The following is a 14485-nucleotide window of genomic DNA, read 5'->3' on the forward strand; positions in this document are numbered from 1 at the left end:
GGAATGTTAAATAATTTAATAAAATGTTATAAAGGGGCATGTACTCTCAACATAAAAGGAATAATAATAAGGTAACGGTATCAAAGGTCATATAAGGGCACATAGTAAAATTAGGGAATGTTAAATAATTTAATAAAACGTTATAAAGGGGCATGTACTCTCAACATAAAAGGAATAGTGATTAAAGGGTCATGTAAATGCACATAGAAAAGATATGGGATACATATTAATGGATTTCAAAAGGGTATAATTGACAAAATAGATAATCATGCTCAATGTAGATGAGAGATAAGCAAAGAATAATTCATGCCATAAAATACATGAAAGGTGATAGCCATGCATGGATGGAAGAAAACAAAATAAAGCATACTACATGCCAACATAAGTAAGAAAGGCATAATTCCCTACCTTCTTTTCTAACGCTTCTTTGAGCTTGCCTCTTGTGTTTGCCCACAGAATGTTATTTCTTTGTAGAGAGAGAAGGGAGAGGATAAGTGTTTGAGAGAAGTGATTTTCTACCTATGTGTGCTCCCCTATTTATATACATTTGGGGATGGGGTGGTTGGGATATTTTAAATTTCAAACTGAGGGTGGTTACCAGGTTCCTATCCAAAATTTCAAAATTCTAAACTTATCTCCTAACTGATTTTCAAACTTCAAATTTAATTTTGTTTCTAGAAGGGGTGGTTGTTACATTATCACCCCCATAAGAAAAGAATTTGTCCCCAAATTTCATGTCTGAACTTGGTCGATAAGGGTCGTTTAAATAACTTAGGGGTCCTACTGAAATTTCCTTACTGTTGGGGAGAAAGGAGATCCTCACCACAATTGTTACTTGTAAATAAGTCCGGGAGCTTCTGTCTCATGTCTGCCTCTTTTTTCCATGTGTATTCTCTGGAATTGCCGCTACCCCATGCTACCTTTACCAGTCGTATCGTCTTGCTCCTTAGTTGCTTCGTACTTCTGTCTACAATCTCTATGGCTGGTAGTTCAAAAGTCAGGTCGTCCTTGGGTGTTACATCCTCTTGCTGCAACACATGGCTTGGATCGTGCTGGTATTTTCGGAGTTGGGACACATGGAACACGTCATGTAGTCTTGATAGATTTGGTGGTAGGACAAGATGGTATGCCGACTTTCCTATACGCCAGAGGATTTGGAATGGACCCAGGTACAGGGGGCTTAGTTTTTGTACCTTAAGAGCCCTCCCTACCCCGGTAGTGGGGGTGATTTTTAGGAATACGTGATCGACTTCCTGAAATTCGAGGGGTTTCCTTCGTTGATCTGCATAACTCTTTTGTCGACTTTGGGCGGTACGCATTCCTTCTTTTATCCTCTTGATATCTTCCGTGGTCTGTCTTACTAACTCCGGTCCTAAGTAGCCTTTCTCTTCTGGTCCGTACCAGCATAAAGGAGATTGGCATCTTTGCCCGTACAGTGCCTCATATGGTGCCATCCTGATGCTACCATGATAACTGTTGTTATAAGCAAACTCGATCAGTGGTAGGTGACTCTCCCACTTTCCTGGTCTGTCCAGGACACAAGCTCGTAACATGTCTTCCAACGTCTGGATGGTCCTCTTCGTTTGTCCATCTGTTTGCGGGTGGTATGATGTGCTCAGGCACAATTTTGTCCCGAATGCCTTCTGCAGTGTGTTCCAAAACCTCGAGGTAAATCTTGGGTCTCTGTCCGAGACTATGGTTGTTGTAACCTCACGATCTCTTTGATATATAGCGTGGCTAGTCTTTCCAATGAGTCGGTCACCTTGACTGGTAGAAAGTGGGCAGTCTTTGTAAGTCGGTCCACGATGACCCATATAGCGTCACGCCCTGTTTGAGTACGAGGTAGTCCCATGACGAAATCCATCAATATGTCCTCCCATTTCCACTCTGGGATGCCAAGGGGTTGCAATACCCCTGATGGTTTCTGATGTTTAATTTTTACCTTCTGACAAACCAGACATTTATTCACGACCGTAGCTAAATCCCTTTTCATCCCTGGCCACTAGAACATCATGGTACATCTTTGTCATGCCAGGATGAATGGTAAAATCTCCTTTGTGGGCTTCTTCCGCAATCTTGCTTTGAAGATCGCCTTCCTTTGGGACACATATTCGACCTTGGTATCTCCACACCTTGTCCTCTCCTTCGGTGAAGCCTTTCAATTTTCCTTCTTGACAAGGCTCAGGGTTTCTTGAAAATCGGGATCGGAATTCTGCGCCTTAGTTATTTGTTCTTTGAATTGACTTGCCACTGTTAGGTGGTTCAGACGTATGATTTTTGGAGCGAGGGTGACTTGTAGGTTCATGTCTCTGAAATTCTTTATCAACTCTGCCTCTTTTATCATTAGCCATGATGCCTTGAGTACCTTCCGACTCAGAGCGTCGGCCACCAAGTTAGCCTTTCCTGGGTGGTAATTTAGAACAAAGTCATAATCTTTAAGAAACTCCATCCACCTCCTTTGTCGCATGTTGAGTTCCTTCTGGTCGAACAGGTACTTTAAGCTCTTATGATCGGAGAATACTCAACTCCGTACAAATGATGCCTCCATGTCTTCAGCGCAAATACTATCGCGGCTAGTTCAAGGTCGTGAGTTGGATAGTTAGCTTCGTGGGTCTTCAGTTGTCTTGACACATACGCCACTACCTTTTTGCATTGCATTAGTACGCAACCCAATCCTTGTCCTGAGGCGTCGCAGTAAACTTCGAAGGCCATGTCGGGGTTAGGTAAGGCTAGTACTGGGGCGGATGTCAAGCGACACTTTAACTCTTGGAAGCTTCTTTCGCAGTCTGGCGTCCAAGCAAACGGGGTATCCTTCCTGGTTAAACGGGTTAATGGCAGGGCTAGTTGAGAAAACCCTCTTATGAACCTTCTATAGTAGCCCGTCAATCCTAAAAAAACTCCTTATTTCTGTGACTGACGTCGGCCTTTCCCAGTTTAGTACCGAGTCTATCTTACTGGGATCCACTGATATTCCGTTGCCGGAAACCATGTGTCCAAGAAATTGTACCTCCTTCATCCAAAACTCACACTTGGATAGTTTTGCGTACAACTTTTTTTTTCTCGAAGGGTTCCCAGTATTACACGCAAGTGCTCCCGGTGTTCTTCTTCTGTCTTGGAGAAAATCAAAATATCATCTATGAATACCACCACGAAACTGTCGAGGTAAGGTCGAAAAATTCTATTCATGTAGTCCATAAAGACGGCGGGGCATTGGTCAACCCAAAAGACATTACTGTGAACTCGTAGTGTCCATATCTCGTTCGAAATGCTGTCTTTGGAATGTCTTCCTCTCTTACCCTTATTTGATGATACTCTGATCTCAGGTCGATTTTTGAGAACACTGTTGCACCTTGTAGTTGGTCCATTAAGTCATCTATTCTTGGGAGGGGATACTTATTCTTCACCGTGATTTTGTTGAGTTTGCCTATAGTCCACACAGAGACGCATGCTACCGTCCTTTTTCTTCACAAACAATACTGGAGCTCCCCAGGGAGAGACGCTTGGTCTGATGCATCCTTTTTGCAGCAGCTCCTCTAGTTGGTTCTTCAGTTCAGTGAGCTCCACTGGAGCCATCCGGTAAGGGGCTCTGGAGATTGGCCCTGTCCCAGGTATCAATTCTATGGAGAACTCAACCTCTCGTGTTGGGGGAAACGAGGGTATATCTTCGGGAAAGACATCTGAAAAGTCGTGTACTACTGGTATCTCACAGAACTCCTGATGGGAGTCTGCTTTTACCGAATTTAGCAAGGCATATTCTTGCCTCGTACTGGTGTCTTCGGAGGATCTTGGAAGGTCACGTGTGTCTCGTATGGATTGAGAAGGGAAGATGGCTTTTCTCTCAAAACAATCTAACAAGACTCGGTTTTCGTTGAGCCAGTCCATTCCTAGGATGATGTCTAATCCTACTAAAGGGAGGCACACTAGGTTAGCAAGGTATGATCTACCTGAAATGAGGATGCACACCCTCTGACAGACCTGCTGAGGGCAAAGACTCGTCCTTGACGTTGGGGGTGCATCGGCAGAGGGTGGGGGAACTGCTAGACATTCCCCTTTTTATGGATAACCATAGGAAGAGGCATCATTAGTCATATCTCCTAGGATCGACTTTGCTCTGATACCAATAATGTAACACCCTAAGTTTTATACTATCGTGGGGGGTCTTTAAAATAAGGTGCCACACTTGATTAAGCAAAGAAATGACTAAATCGTTACGCAAGGAAGGAGTAAATGCGCGTAGAGCGGAAAATGGGTAGCACTAAAACGTTGGAATTTTAATAAAAAATGAGATAGTATCTTAACCGTGAGTATGAAATACTTATAGTAAACTAAAACAAGAAAGGAAACTAATACGTCCTAAACTAATCTCGTCGAAGAGGCTCCCATACTTGCATCCTATCCCATCCTTGATCAGGACTCTTCAGTTATTTATGAATCGAGGTACCAGGGGTCTCCCTCCAACACCCTTTCGCGCAGTGAAGACCTGGTTCCGTTGCGTGGGATGAACCAAAACTCGACGGGGTTCCGAAATGGGGGAGTAGGGCACGTATTCCACCTTTGGGCCTCCACAAGGGTTCAACTTCTCCTCTGGGTCCTCCTCCATGGTGTCTTCCTTCTGGTCAGGGTTGTCGAATTTCTCTTTTTCGGTCTCGGGGTCGGACTCAAGGTGTACCACCTTGGATGACCGCTTCCTAGATGTTGAAGCGTCCCTATCTAGGAAGGTTATGACGGGCAGCTGGGGTTCTTCTTCCACGAGTTCTTGACCTAAGTAGATAGTTTGGAGCACGGTAGTAGTGGTCGCAACTACCCACGCGTGCTTCGAGGGGTCATACTCAGAAGCTACCCTCGAAGGGCACTGCGTCGTCTCTATCCGCTGTGCCATGTTCCTCTGGAGATAGTATGGGAAAAGAAAGGGAGTGAGAACCTAACGTCTCAGTAGGAGTGCTATGTAACACCTCCATATCCATCTCCAGCCCACGTGCGGGATTTTAAAAACAAGCGTATAACATGGCATGTAATATGCATCTTCTTTTTTGTAAAACATGTGTGTAAAAGAAAGGGAAAACATATAGGAAAATAGAAGGATAACATCAACATAATCATAATTAAATCTAAGGAAAACATAGAACTCAAGCTTTCATTCGTGCCTTCTTCTTTCTTAATTTATAACTTATATGGAGGGTATTGAGCTCAAACCGGTATAAGTGGGAGTCCCCTTCCCTTACCGAAGGTTCTTATCCCAAACGTTTTGGCGATCACCTTCCCTTACCGAAGGATCATCTCGATCGATCACCTTCCCTTACCGAAGGATCATATCGATATCTTGTCTTTGGGGGTCACCTTCCCTTACCGAAGGATCATTCCCTCAGTTTAATTTACAATCAAGGTTATTTAGACATACACAAGAAGGGAGTCATATAAAAAGATATATTATTATATAAAATTGATGGGATAGTCTCCTTCCCTTACCGAAGGTTCTTATCCCAAACGTTTTTCGATCACCTTCCCTTACCGAAGGATCATCTCGATCGATCACCCTCCCTTACCGAGGGATCATCTTGATATCTTGTCTTTGGGGGTCACCTTCCCTTACCGAAGGATCATTCCCTCAGTTCTTTAACAAGTACGGTTATTTAGGCATATACAAGAATGAACCATGCGAGAGGAGAGGCATATATCATGATAAAATAAGCATGTTTGAATAAGATTTTATACGAAAGTAGGTACTTTCGTCCCTAGAGGGGGTATAAAATAAATGTACATTATAAAAAAATAGGATATTAATTAGCTGAATAAAACAATTATAAAAAAACATATACTCTTGACCCTAAGAAGATATTAATGATATAACGTAAAAAGTATAATCTAAGTGCATATAGTAAGAAGTGAGTATTTGAAATACTTGGATTAGATATTATAAAAAGTATGTACCCTTGATCTTTAAAATAAAGGAGCAATAATGATATAAGGGGTCATTTAGTTGCATATAATAAAATAGGGTTCCTTGAACAAGATATAAAAAGGAGCATGTACTCTTAATATTAAAGGAATAATAATAATGTAACGGTAGCAAAGGTCATGTAAGGGCACATAGTGAAATTAGGGAATGTTAAATAATTTAATAAAATGTTATAAAGGGGCATGTACTCTCAACATAAAAGGAATAATAATAAGGTAACGGTATCAAAGGTCATATAAGGGCACATAGTAAAATTAGGGAATGTTAAATAATTTAATAAAACGTTATAAAGGGGCATGTACTCTCAACATAAAAGGAATAGTGATTAAAGGGTCATGTAAATGCACATAGAAAAGATATGGGATACATATTAATGGATTTCAAAAGGGTATAATTGACAAAATAGATAATCATGCTCAATGTAGATGAGAGATAAGCAAAGAATAATTCATGCCATAAAATACATGAAAGGTGATAGCCATGCATGGATGGAAGAAAACAAAATAAAGCATACTACATGCCAACATAAGTAAGAAAGGCATAATTCCCTACCTTCTTTTCTAACGCTTCTTTGAGCTTGCCTCTTGTGTTTGCCCACAGAATGTTATTTCTTTGTAGAGAGAGAAGGGAGAGGATAAGTGTTTGAGAGAAGTGATTTTCTACCTATGTGTGCTCCCCTATTTATATACATTTGGGGATGGGGTGGTTGGGATATTTTAAATTTCAAACTGAGGGTGGTTACCAGGTTCCTATCCAAAATTTCAAAATTCTAAACTTATCTCCTAACTGATTTTCAAACTTCAAATTTAATTTTGTTTCTAGGTGGTTGTTACAAGAGATTAGTGGAATAGGTTATCACTGTATTAGTAAAATGGTAGAGCCCACGCAACTTAGCACGAGTCCACGAGCTGAGAGAGGAAAAAGAAAAGGCAGTTTCCTATTAGGTGTCTTAGCAACTTTTTTGTTTGAATAATTATTAAAAAATTCGGACGTGAGATTATATAAGAACATACATTTTATTTGGTCACAAGAACATTCAGATATACTTGGGTATTGTGGCTGCAAAAACACATTATTGGATAAAAATGGAAGATGACAATACCACGCTTGCAACGCCCGCTAGTGACAGCGTAAGAACTAGTAGTCCTTGTCTCCCATTTTGATTATTGACGTTGATTATGTTGTCATTAAAGTTAGAGAAATTCTTAGTGTTTGCAGAGTAAACAAAAGAATTTAGTCCTTCTAACTAATTTATGTTACATACACTAAAATAATTTTATTATAAATCTCATTAGTATTATTGTTCAATTAATAAATTAATGCAAGAGTTATAATTTGTACCAAAAATAACTAAGAAATTTTCTTAAAGAAATAGCAGTTATAAATTACTGTGATAACTTGTAGTCATCACTTCATAGCGATGGCAAATTGTAAATATTAAGGTAAGATATATTGTCAAAATTAATTTAATATTATGTAGATATATTTTTCATTTGTGTGTTTATGTGCGTTTCATCTAGTGAAATATTTCTGTTGTTGTTTTGTGTTTGTGTGTGGTTTTGTTTTTAACAAACATAATATATAAAGTAGAGCGTTTCACCAATAATAATAATAGAAATACAATATCGTTACGTTACCAACAACATTTCTGCTAACTTCTGCCAACTTTTATTTATGATTGTTTAATAGAAGTGTTTTTGTGGATGTGTCTAATAAAAATGTCTTTTTTATGACTGTGTCTAATGAAAGTGTTTTTATATATATATATTTTTTGGATATGTCTCTTTATACATGTGTTTAAAATATAATAATTAATTATTATTGACAATAAATTGGCAGATAGTATATTGGTACCCTATACTTTCCATAGAAATATTAAGATGCCAACATTTTTTTATTCAAATATTTTGTTTCTATATTATTAAAATTTAAGATTTAAAATTAATATTTAATATTTAAAATATTAACTAAATATTAATAAAAAATAATGAATTTTATTGGTTATTACAATTGGCTAATTGCTCTAATAATAAAGTTATAAAGTAGAGCAACTATTATCTCTAGCTGAAAACGGAATGTTTAATTTTACGTGTGCATACAAATTAAGGAAATAAACTGATGATTGAGAAATGTTATTTGTACACTAAAATCAGTCATTAATATATTTATGTATAAATATATGTATGATTTAATTTATTTTTAATATATATTTATATCTTAACATGTATTTTATACTGATAGCTGACTTTAGTGACTAATTTTATATATGGAATTTAAATCATGAATATTAGTAATACAGTTGCTTGCTTGCATTGGATAGAATTTGTAAAGAACAATTTTAAGTTTGAGAAACATTTCTAAAGTAATACGAATATGAATTAATTCATAATGTGTTTTAAGTATAGATGATGGCAAACTAGCTAACACAGTTGGAATAATGTCCTCCGTTTCTTGTCAGCCGAACACTGAAAACAACGGTACCCTTCCTCTCCGCCTGCAAGGTTTTGAGGCGGGTAACAGTAATGAAGGTGCAATATTGGGACTATGTTATGCTTTCATTTTTTATCGGCTGTACAACACTTCTCCATCAACATCTGCAACAGATGCACACTCATCATCATCGATAAGTATTGGGAAAGCAGTTGGTACATACAACAGAACTATGGCATGGATGGCTGGGTTCTTTGTTTGTTGTGGTTTAATTCTGTACCTGATTCGGAGACACCAAGCAGAATTACGATTTCTTCAGGTTGTTCTTTTGATAGTTCTGACAATCATATATCTCAGTGAATTGGGAGGTATTTTTTCGGGGATTCTTGTTGAATTCGGCTCTTCAGCGTGGCCTCTCTTCTTGTTTGCTATGTCTGTATCTCTTGGCCTTTCCTTCGTTTGTTCTTCAGTCGGATTATTTTATGTTCGATGCACTCAACGCCACCCAAGAGATGGAGTGCTGAATCAAGGAGTAGAATTGCAACCACACCAAAACAATGCAGTAGCCGCCATGGAACCGCCTCGCCAAAACGAGGGAATACTGAAATTAGTCTCCAATGCTATCAATTTTATAAATACAACATTTGGCGGATCAGCTTCATGAATTATGCTTGCTTTATTAATAAAATATTTGTACCATTTTTGTATATATCTTCTTTAAACACTCGGGACATTAAAGATAATAGGATGTATACAAAGATAAAACGTATAAATATTTTTCTTCTTATTAATAAAGTAAGTATAATTTATTAAAGATAAATCGTTTTTCTTGCCTCGATCCGCAATTTATGATTGGGAGTGCCATCATGTACAAATACCATCTTTCTGGTTTACAGTAAGGACCGTTTTATTTTCCTGTCTTGTTTAATTTGTAATATTTCAGTCATTCGGTGTATGCATGCATGTGTGAATGTCCTTGATGAAGAGATTATCATCTTTCTTTTCTGGTAAGAGTTTCACCAAACTAATATTATGAATTTATATATAATACGAGATATGCTACGTATACACTAAAATCAACCGCCAAATTAAAGTCACCTATCAGTATAAAATACATATTAGAATATAAATACACATTAAAAATAAATCAAACAATATATATTTATACACAAATATATTAGTAGTTGATTTTAGTGACTAATTTTAATGTACAAATAGCATTTTTAATATAATATATATACTAAAATTATTCACTAATATAAAATATATATAAAATATAAATTAAGTTTAATTATTTTGTTAGTTATTATAATTTTACTAAAATTTTAATTAAATTTTTATATATTTTTTTTAATTGAGTTCTTACATAAATAATTCCTAGCATAAAAAACGTTAAAATTAATTGAATATTTCTGTACAAATTAAAGATATCTAAAAAGAACATAATTAAATCTTTAATCATGTATTTTTTTTAAGAAATATATATTTTGTTAATTTTAATATTTTTAATATAAAAATAATTTAATTATAAAATTAAAAATAATATATAAATTCAATTAAAAAAATATATACATATTTAATTATAAATTTAATAAAATTAAAAAAATTAATAAAATAATTAAACTTATAAAATATATATTAAAATAGAACTAAACAATAAATAAATAAATAAATAAATAAATAAATAAATAAATATATATATATATATATATATAATTACTCATTTTAATAATTAATTTTAGTATATATAGAATTGTTTTCACCCGAAGATGTAAGTTTGACCATTGAAGTATTTAATATTGCAGGTTAAAAAAATTGATTTTTTGAAAGAAACGATTCATTTGATTCGAATTAAATCTACCAACCAACTTTTCTTTCATATATTACAATGGAATCGCCATTTAAAGATAAATCAATTTTTCAGTTTAACTGCAACATAATAGATATCAATCTTTAAGGTTGCATCTTCATATAATAATTCTAACAATCTTCCTACAATGCAAGTAGTCACTTAAATTAATTATTTCAACAATTAGCACTTAGGTTAAACACATTTTTCAACTAGAAAACTTGCGTTTTTATTATTTTGTAATATAAAATTTGAGAAATGTTTGAGAACTAGTAAAATTTATTATTTTTAACGAATAATATTTAAAAATATGGGTTAAAAATATATTATTCAATTATTAATTAAACTAAAAAAATTTAATAATAACTAAAAATACTAACAAAAATAATAAATTTTGTTAGAATCTTAAATTTTTCTCATAAAAATTACTTTGTTATTACTAGTCTCTTGAAGTTATTGTTTATTGTCCTTATACATTATATAATGTATTTTTCTTCTATTTATAAATATAGTTTAATTTTCATGTATTAAGAGTGTAAAAGTTATAAAAGCATTCAATTGTTTATTGTTATGATTTAAAAAAAAACTAATTTTAAATTTATTATTTAAAAATATTTAAATATATAAATTTAATTGAATACTTATATAAAATTTATTACGTTGTTAATATATCAAAATTAAACTCATAAATAATTTTAATTTTTTTGTCAACATATATCAATGCAAGCTTATTAGCTTAATAATCAATAATTCCCTTTTTACCCAACAAAAGAATAAAAAAAAAAAAAAAAAAAACTTAGGAGCATGCTTGTTATTTAAACCTGCTGCTTCACCGAAATTTCGTCAAAATTTCAAGGCAAACGGTGAAGCCTAGGAAAGTCGTACTATTAGGTCATTAGCTAGGCTAAGAGAAATTCTAATGGTTTTAATTTTATTTTATTTTAAATTTCACACAATAAAATTTAATGTGAAATTTGCTATTTTAATATTTAATTTTATTTTAATTTAACAACATTACATAACAGATTACAATATTCATTAAATAAATTTAATGGATATATTAACATTTTATTAGGCTTTTTTTTTTTAATGATACAATATTTTTTACTGATTAATACTAATATTATTTTAAAAGTTATATCTAATATAAATTTTAATTTTAAATCAATTTAATTACTGCAAATATTAAAATTGATAAAAAATATCCCATTAAAATTGATCTATCAAAATACAAATATGAAATCCCAAAGAACGATTGAATTAGTACTCGCTTAACCCCTCATCTCTCAAGTCTCAAGTCCAAAAAGAAAATCTCATCTCTTCTCTTCTCTCTACAATAAAAACCCTTATCTCTTCTTTTATACCCGAAAACCCTTATCACGTTCTGCTATATATATATAACTGTGTACTATATCATACATTATTCGACATATCTTCAAATTAAATCCCAATTTCATTATGGAAATTTTTAAGCAAATTGAAGATATATTGATGGGTGAAAATACTGGCATATGCATCAAACCCTCAAGTAATAAAGTAGTTAGTGAGTAAACTATGATCCTATATTAGTTGTAAAAATCGTGTCATAAGTTAGAGATAGTTGCTTTTAAAATCTATTATATATTATTAATTTTACAACTAATTTAATGGGATCTTTTTTATTTTTTATTGTAATTAAAATCAATTTTTTTTTAAATTAAAGAGTTTTATCCTTCTCTCTATTAATTTTACAATCAAAATATGACACATATCAATTTTCCATTACAATTAAAATCAAATCTTTTCTTCTAAAATTAAAGAATTCTTTCTTCCTTCCTACTAATTTTATAACTAAAATATGTCACATGTCATTTCTTGATTGCGATTGAAATCAAATATTTTCTTTAAAAATTAAAGAGTTCTCCCCTCCTCCCTTTCCCTTTATCTATCCCTCTCATTTTTTTAACTACTTTATCTCTTTTATATATCATTATCAATGATTAATTATAAATTTAACAATCAAAATATGCCACATAACCTTCTTTAATTGTATTAAAATTAAATTTAAAATATTAAAATTAAAATATAACTATATATTATATTATATTATATTATATTATATTATATTGTCTAATTTAATAACAAAATATGTCACATGTGTCACTTTTATTAAACTCGAGAGAAAATATTTTCCTCCAAAACTAATAAATTTCCTTCATAAATTCTCTCATCTATTTCTCTCTTTTTTTCTGTTTCTCTCTGCCATTCTCACTCTATAAATAATTTATTATATATTTATATATTATTATCTAATTTAATAATAAATGTGTCATATGATATTCTCTTATTAAAATTAAGAGAAAGAATTTTCTTCCAAAATTAATAAACTCACTTCTTAAATTCTCTTATCTATTTATCTCTCTTTTTCTATTTCTCTCTACCATTCCCACTCTATATATAATTTATAATTTATATTTTATATTAGTAATTTGAGAAATCAAAATGTGTCACTTGATATTTTCTATTATAATTAAAATATAATTTTTTTCTTTTAAAATTAACAAACTCCCTCTTTCAGTCTTCATTTTTATCTTTCTCTTTTTTTTTCTCATTTTTTATTTTTTCTATCTTTTTATTCTACAATAAATAAAATTAACAAAATAATATAATTAAAATAAAAAATATTATTATTATATACACAATTTTTTTAGATTTTTTATTTAATTTTAAATTTTTACTACTTATCTTTCTAATCTATATATTTTTATTTCTCTTCTTTCAAATATTTATTAAATATAATTTGAAGAGAATACTAATATTTTGATTAAAAATTAAAATCAAGATTCAATTTTAAAAAAAAATTAATTTTGAGTTAATTTTATAACTATCAATATAACTTTTTTATACTAATATATAATTATATTTTTATATACATAAAAAAATTATTTTTTTAAATAAAAAATATAAAAATTAATTATTTCTATTTGTGTAATAGAATTAACACCTAATTAAAAGTATAAAAGTTAAATCGTTTCAAATTTTAGATAACAAATATTAATATTAATTATTAATAATAAATTAAACTCTTTCACATAAAAATAATAACTAAAAATTTTATTATTTAATTTTTTATTTACGAAAATCTTGATTTTCTTAGTTGACAAAAATTTTGTTCTTTATAATCTTTTTATAAAAATAATTTAATTTTATAAATTTTTTGTATTATAATTTATAATGTCAAGAGAAAATTAACGTAATTTTAAAAAATTTATATTTTTATAATATAATTACGGATAAAAATACTCATAATAATAATAATAATAATAATAATAATAATAATAATAATAATAATAATAATAATAATAATAATAAAATAGCTCTCTAATCACAATACTGCTATAATTTTTAGTCTAATAATAAGTGCTTGATCAAATAAGCAGAGACACGGTGATTTATGGATGAACAGCCGAATGAATTTTTTTTTTTTTGGTGACTAACAGCCGAATGAATTGAAGTCTTATACTAGAGTTTGCTTTAGTGAATTTTTTTAAAAATTATATGTATTTTTTAAAATAAAAATATTTTATTTTTATGTTTAGTAAATTAAAAAATTTATGTGTTTGTATTTATAGTTTTAAAAATTAGGGATATTTTTGGAAGCATTTAAAGAAGAGGTTTTTATCTTTTAAGGTTGGCTTGTACTTATTAAAATTAAAAAATTTCTAAAATATAATCTCATCTATTGATTAATATCCAAATTTAATTCTTATATTATTATTTATTATAGTATTTTTAAATTTTAAAAGTTATTTTACTTATACTTATTGAAACTCATTTTTAATTTAATTTATCAAATATAAATACTACAACTTTTGAAAAGCTATTTTTTTAAAAACTGATTTTTATAAGCTACTTTTTAAAAAGTAGAAGCTATAGCCACTTGATCAGTTTGAATAGGTTCACAAGTAATTTTTTTTAACTTTTAACTTATGAAAAGTTATAACATTAATATTTGGTGCAATTTTTAAAATTAAATTATAACTTTTTAAAAAACTATTTAAGTGCTTACGAAGAAGTTAAAAAAATGACTTCTCTTATAATAAAATTTTTTTATCACTCTTCTTTTAAAATAAACACTTTTAAAATTAAAAAATTAAATAAAAAATAACTTATTTATAAATTATTTTTAATATAAAAATTTATTATTTAAATTTTTAAAAAAAAGTTTAATTAAGCTATTTACTAAAATAAATTAATATCTTAATTTATTT

General features: G+C 31.0%; 1 long non-coding RNA gene across 1 annotated transcript; it reads left to right on the forward strand.

Annotated features, from left to right (window-relative positions):
• The first annotated feature begins 6986 nt into the window (after positions 1 to 6986).
• On the forward strand, positions 6987 to 9341 carry LOC112744350 (uncharacterized). The gene is made up of 2 exons (XR_011871439.1): positions 6987 to 7086; positions 8415 to 9341. It is a non-coding gene; the product is annotated as an uncharacterized lncRNA (long non-coding RNA).
• Positions 9342 to 14485: the final 5144 nt, after the last annotated feature.

The sequence above is a fragment of the Arachis hypogaea genome, chromosome 14 (assembly GCF_003086295.3).
Source record: "Arachis hypogaea cultivar Tifrunner chromosome 14, arahy.Tifrunner.gnm2.J5K5, whole genome shotgun sequence".
Taxonomy (NCBI): Eukaryota; Viridiplantae; Streptophyta; class Magnoliopsida; order Fabales; family Fabaceae; genus Arachis; species Arachis hypogaea.